The sequence below is a fragment of the Artibeus jamaicensis genome, unplaced genomic scaffold (genome assembly GCF_021234435.1).
Source record: "Artibeus jamaicensis isolate MK-2021 breed Jamaican fruit bat unplaced genomic scaffold, CSHL_Jam_final contig_760, whole genome shotgun sequence".
Classification (NCBI taxonomy): domain Eukaryota; kingdom Metazoa; phylum Chordata; class Mammalia; order Chiroptera; family Phyllostomidae; genus Artibeus; species Artibeus jamaicensis.
In genome coordinates, this window is record NW_026521955.1 from 866556 (window position 1) to 873794 (window position 7239).

A 7239-nucleotide genomic window follows, 5' to 3' on the forward strand; every position below is an offset into this window, starting at 1 on the left:
TCTTTTTAAAAGATCTGATCTTAAATTAATATAATATTTTCACTAACCGAATCCCATCATTCCTTCCTAGAAACTTTGCAATGGCAGCCCACTGCATTTAGGAATAAAAAAAAAATTTCTTACCATAGTCTATAATGCTAGGCCCCATGAGATGTGATCTTTGCCTAGCTCAACAACTTCATCTTGTACCCCTTTCACCCTTGACCACTAAAGACGATCTATAGTGGTCTCTTAATTCCTGAAACATGAACACAATAAGTTTTCTCCTATATTAGGACCTTTACAAATGCTATTCTCTTAGTTTATAAAATTTTCCTTCCCTTCTAAGCTGGATAACTTCTAACCAATCCTCAGTCTTAGTCGATATATTACTCCTTTAGAGAGGCCTTACCTGACACCCATTCCTCATCTTAATCAGGTCTCTGTGTTAACACTCTCATAACACCAGCCCACCAATTTGTTTAGTTAATTATTTAATATTTATCTCTCCACTTTTCTGTAGGTTCTATGTAAGCATAAGCTGTGTTTGTTTTATTCACCACTGAATTTCTTGAAACTAGCACAGTACCTGACATATAATACACATTCAATAAGTGGTTGATGTATAAATGAATATGAGGGGATTTTCGACAAGAATTGATAAGAAATTATGATGGGAGATTTTAGAATATTCATTGCTTCCATTAAAAAAAACACACGTTTTAGAGAAAAAAAGCTATCTGTTTTTAGTCAGAACTATTTGAGCTGAAAGTAATGAGCAACCAATTAAAACTGCTTCAATAAAAAGAGAAATTTATTGGCTCATGTAACTGAAAGTCTAGGGATAACATTGAACATATGTGGAGCCAGGAGCTTAAGTGATGTCATCTGTGTTGGTTCCTCTTCTCCCTACTCACGTGTGGAAGGAGAACCGGCCCTAGCACACCTAGGCTCACAGGCTTAATAAAACTTCTAATTTTGAAACATGAGAACTTCCTGATAGTTCCAGTGAAAGTTCTGGCAATGCCCATCATGGCCTAGATTGGTCCACATGTCTATTACTGAACCAGGAGAATATAGATTCTCATTAGTCACCTGAACCAAATACGCTGAATGAAGCAGAGGGGTTTCTTCAAAGAAAAGTTAGGAAGCTATTACCTCACAAAAGGGATGGATACTGGGTAGGCCAAAACAAAAGATATCTAAAACTAACTAACTGTACAGAAAAACTATGTGAAGAAAAGCTATACAGGATGAAAATAAAAATGCATATAAAATATTTACTCTTGAGAAAAATATTTGGGAAAAGGAAATTTCTCTACTTAGAAAACAATGAGATATATAGACTGCAGAAAAGCACATGATAATTTGAACCATGAGATAGTGGAATAATAATAATAATAATAACATGAATATCCCAACATAAATGTTACTATATTTATAGATGAACTAGTCCCATAACTAATTTATGTACACAATTAATACAAGAATGGGTCCTGTACCAGTGTATAAACTACTTCAAGCAGCTTTAGGTTGTTTCATTCTTAAATAATTGAAATCATGTCTTATATAATTGGCATAATTATAAATTGGCCTTACCCTGGCTGGGTAGCTGACCTCCAGTTGGTTAGATCATCATCCTGATTCACCAAGATTGCGGGTTCAATCCCCAGTCAGGACACATACAAGAAATCAATATTTCTCTCTTCAAATTATCCAATTAAAAAACAACAACAAAATGAAACATCATGTGCTGCCCTGGCTGGTGTGGCCCAGTGGCTTGAGTGCCGACCTGTGAACCAAAGGGTCAACAGTTCAATTACCAGCCAGGGCACATGCCTGGGTTGTGGACCATGTCCCTAGTAGGGGGTGCACAAGAGGCAACCGCACATTGATGTTTTTCTCCCTCCCTGCCCCTCTCTCTAGAAATAAATAAGATCTTTAAAGAAAAAAAATTATGTGCTTTCTTGTATATGCTTCGGCAGCACATATACTAAAATTGGACCAATATAGAGATTAGCATGGCCCCTGTGCAAGGATGACATGCAGATTCGTAAAGCATTTCATATTTTTTGACAAAAAAACAAAAAGATGGTTTTATCTAGTTGTCATGTAGGTCCCTAAAGTCCCTTTAGTTTGAATAATTAAAATGTTCACTCTGGCCCTGGCTGGTGTGGCTCAGTGGATTGTGTGCTGGCCTGTGAACCTAAAGGTTGCTGGTTCGATTCCTAGTCAGGGCACGTACCTGGGTTGTGGGCTAGGTCCCTGTTTGGGGGCCTGTGAGAGGCAGCCAACTGATGTTTCTCTCTCACATGGATGTTTCTCTGTCCCTTACCCTCTCTCTGAAAATAAATAAATAAAATCTTTAAAAAATATTCACTCTGATTTTGAGTACTAGTTATTAGTTGCTGACTCTGGTCTTCTGACTTATTTTTCCAGCTAGCAGCATGGGTCTGCGACAATTAGAAGCAAGATTTGTTGATTTTACAGATGATGTCTCAGCTCCACCTTGTGGTGGTGACTGGATTTAAGTTTGCTTCCCTTCAGAAGCAAGATCTGCTGGTTAAAAAACAATGGGGCACAAAGGACTTAATGAGCATGAATGAGAGTAATACATGGACTTCTAGCTGCTTCCCTATATCTACTTTATTCCAAACAAAGATGAAATTGAAAATTATATAAATGGAAGTTTTAATATTTTTTCCTGCCCCCAGGATATACTCCCTGCATTACAAAAGTTCCACTTTGGAGACCTCTTACCTAACATCTTCAGACATATGCCTCCAAAGATACACACATAATATTCACTGAGGCAACTACTTTTATAATGAAAAAAAACTGAACAATCTAAATGTCCATTGACAGGTAAATGGGTAAATTTTTAATATTCACTAAATGGAATATATGTAACTCAATGGAGTACCTTAGACCAGGTTAAAATAACTGGAGTACAGCTACCCATATCACAATGGATAAATCTCAGAGACATTGTTAAGGAACAAGAAAGTTGTAGCATGATACGTATGTATGAGCCCTTTAAACCATGTTAAGCAATCCTACATATTATTTATGGACGCAAATATACAAGATAGTATGTACACATGCACGGAAATCAAAAACACCAAAGTCAGACCCTGGCTGGTGTGGCTTAGTTGGTTAGGTGTTGTCCTGCAAAGCAAGGGGTCGCGGTTTCAGTTCCTGGTCAGGGAACATGCCTTGCAGGTTCAATTCCTGGTTGAGGTGCATGCTGGAGGCAGCAGCTGGTCAATGTTTCTCTCACACATTGATGTTTCTCCTTCTCTCCCTTTCTTTTCCTCTCTCTAAAAATAAATAAACAACTAAAATATTTAAAAACAAGACAGAACAAAATAACCCCCACCAAAGTCAGGACAATGGTTACTCTGGAAGGAATTGAGATCAAGGAGGCATATGGAGCAAATGTGGTAAAATACTAAGACTGGACAAAGCTTAGAAGTGGGTACTGTGTTAGATATATAACGTTCGGAATACGCTTCTGTTTAAATTATTTTGTAATATTAAAATATTTAGTAAAACAGATTAGGAAAAAGTTACCCCAAAGAAGATGTGGGAGGAAAATTAGAAGGAAAAAGCCCATGGGGTGGGTGGGAGTGGTGGGGGGAAGATGGAGACAACTGTACTTGGACAGCAATAAAAGAAAGGAAAGAAGCCCACACTATTTTATATCTACTTTGTACTAGAGCAAACCCAGTAGGAAATGGAGTGGTATAGGATTATCTACAGGAATACTAAAAGGACCAAGAATTATGATAGATAGCCCTGACTGGTACGGCTCTGTGGGTTGGACTTTGGCATGCACATTGCTGTATCTCTCCCCCTTTCTCTCTAAAAATAAATAAATAAAAGGAATTATGATAGGCAGAGCATTGGAATGAATGAACCAAGGGCTAAAATATTCACAACAATAAGGGGGACCTTGGATATGTTGATGACAGTACAGATACTATGTGGTATATCCTGAGGACAAGCTGAACATTTTTAGGGAGGAGCAAGGGAAGATTGTCCGGAAGGAACAGGGAGGACCAGCAGCAAACCTACTTCATGACGAGGCTCAGTGGGAGGAGGGGGCGGAGGAAGAAGGGTCCTAGGAGACAGCCATATTCTCTTGAGAACAAGAAAGTTAAGGGACTGTTCAGGGAGAGGGTAAAGATACAGTGGATTTTGCTGATGACTGGTCAGGAGTTCTAGAGGGCTCTCGATAAATAATAAAAGTGAGAATTAGGGTGTATAATGATCGGGTAAGCTCTGTGTAAAATACGAAGGGCTACATAAATGTAAGGCACTATACTACCTCTTTAACTGCCCCAGTGGAGGAAACTTCTTTCTGTTTTCATGTTTGTAATTTGTATTTTCTAAATTGGCAATATTCTTTTCCAGCCTTATATATTTTTTCCCTTATGGTTCTGCTTACATTCCCTACACATCTTTTCTAAAACGTGTTTGGTGAGAGAGGAGAGAAACTCTCCTTTTAAACAAAACATTGTCATTCAACTCTAACTGCATAATCTCCTGTTATCTGTCTGTCTGAAACACAGATATAAGGATCACTGGAATTTTAGAGCTGGAAGAGAAGTTAAAGATAATGGAATGAAATCTCATTTTACAACTAACCAGAGATTATGTGGCTTACCACATGTATTTGTCTGGTTATTAGCAGAACCAGGGTGAGAATCTATGGTTTATATTCAACTTTGTTCTGTTTTTCTTTGAACAGCTGAAACATAGGAAGCACCTACAAAAGGTGCATTGTATGCTGTGTTTGAGTGTAGGTTCTGATGTCAAACTACCCACATTCAAGCCTAAATCTCTTACTTATTAGCCATGTCACCTTGACCAAGTAATATAACTGCTGTGTGCCTCAGTTTCCTCGTTTGCAAAGTGGAAGGCATAATCATATCTACCACAAAGAGTAGTTATAAGGATTAAATGAATTAGTGTACTTACAGCCCATAACAGTGCTTGGCACATAAAGAGTGATCAGAGTCCTGGCTGATATGGTTTAGTGGGCTGAGTGCTGGCCTGCAAACCCAGAGGTCACAAGTTTGATTCCTGGTCAGGACATGTGCCTGGGTTGTGGGCCAGGTTATGCAGGAGGTAGCTGATTGATGTATCTCTCACACATCCATGTTTCTCTCCCTCTTTCTCTCTCCCTGCCCCTCTCTCTAAAAGTAAATAAAATCTTTTTAAAAATGTACAGTTCAGTGGTTTTTAGTATAGTCAGTGTTGTGCAACCAAAAAAAAAACCAAGAGTGACCAGAAATCGAAGCTGTTGTTACTATTTAGCACACACTCTGCTAGCTGCTGATATAACAGTGATTCACAGAGGTTGGGATTTCACACACAGTTGTTTTTCCATGGTCTGGCGTTCAAGAAACCAAACCAAACCAAAACCACAGTTGAGCTAATGTTTACAACTTTGGATATTTCACATAGAGATCTAAATTTCCAGTTCCTCTTGAAAATTGTAATGTCTAACATCTAGGCCAGAGTTCTCATGTAGTAACAATGGGGCGGAGCACCAAGTCCCTGCCCCATTTAGTCCACAGCACTCACATAATGTATGTGCATATACTCACACCCTTCCAGTTTCCATCTTTTAACTTTAGCTGCCTGACCACCACATGCCTTTGAAATTGCATCCACTAAACAACACACAATACAATGTGATAGAAACAAGAACAAAGTATAGAGTAGCTGAAAGAACCTGAGTGTGTACTGAATGGTGGAGATGCTGCTGGTGGTATATGTTGTTAAGAAAGTGGCTTTAAAAAAGAAAAGGAGTGGAGGAAGGATACAGAGAGAATAGGATGTACAGACATTGAAATGGGAAATGGTTTGGGTGTTTAGCAACTGAGAGGTTCGGTTTTGAAGGACAGAGTAAGAAGTGAAGTAGGCTGACACTAGGTAATAAAAGCCCCTTGCTTTGGATTTTACCCTGCAGGAGATGAATAACCCTTGAAATGTTTTCTGTCACTAAATTCTAAATCTAACTTAAATGCAATTATATCTGCATGTTCTTACCATCTTCCATAAAATGTCTTTGGACCTCGTGGTTGAGAATAAAATGGTGTAAAATCCACAATATTCCACCAAATGTCTTTCAATGGCAAATTGGCACTTTAAGAAGAACCTCTGTCTTTATAATGGATAAAGTACAGTTTTAGACTTTTCTGCAAATCATTTCCTCATTTGTAAAATGGGGGTAATAATAACACCTACCCCAGAGCTATTAAATTGAGAATAAAATTCAGTATAACCCATGTAAAGAGCTTACCAGGACACCTGATACAAGGTAAATGTGGTCCATTATGATTGTGATTTTTATTGAATCTACCTTGTGAGTCATCCCTCTCATTGAGAAAATATATCATTTCATTAAATCAAATACGTATTTTTCATTGAAAGCTGAAGTTAAATCAAGACTAGTGACATCTTTTGGCTGTATTTGGTATAAGTGCAAAAAATACTATTCGAAATGCCAAGATAAAACTTCCTTCTGCTTTGGCTGGTGCATCTCAGTGGATTGAGTGCTGGCCTGCAAACTGAAGGGTTGCTAGTTCGATTCTCAGTCAGGGCACATGCCTGGATTGCAGGCAGTAGGGTGCACAAGAGAAGCAACCACACATTGATGTTTCTCTCCCTTCCCATCTCTCAATCAATAAATAAATAAACAAATAAATAAATAAATAAATAAATAAAATCTTTAAAATTTTTTTCTATATTTTTGGTTGCAGAAGCTTCAGGAACAGTGTACAGTTGTTGTGTTTTGTTTTTGTGTGCAACACAGAGTGCAAGTTATAGCCTACAGTTACTAACTCAATACAGTTTATTAATGGTAATAAAGGTGCTTAGGTAGTAGAGACATTCTCCAGTTCCCCTAGGCTCAAAGAAGAGGAAAACACCTTTTCACATCTGACAGTAACATCTTAGATAGCTAGAGAGCACGGACAATTACTTGGCGGGAAAAGAATAAACACAGACTAAATTCGCACAATCTGTTTCTGTTTAGTTTATAAATTGCGATCTAGTCTGTCAGCTTTCGTGCCTTGTGGGACTTGAAGTCCAGAGGGAAGAAGTGATCAAGGCTATTGAAGCTTGGCAGCCAGCAGCCCCAGCAGGTCTGAGCTGTAAGGACTACAACTCCCGAAAGACACCGTAAGGCTGCTCCGTAATTACGGGCAGCCAACCGTACCTGAGCAGGGAAAGCCCCGCCCCCCGGCT

General features: G+C 38.6%; 1 pseudogene; it reads left to right on the forward strand.

Annotated features, from left to right (window-relative positions):
- Positions 1-1952: 1952 nt before the first annotated feature.
- On the forward strand, positions 1953-2052 carry LOC119062931 (uncharacterized; annotated as a pseudogene).
- Positions 2053-7239: the final 5187 nt, after the last annotated feature.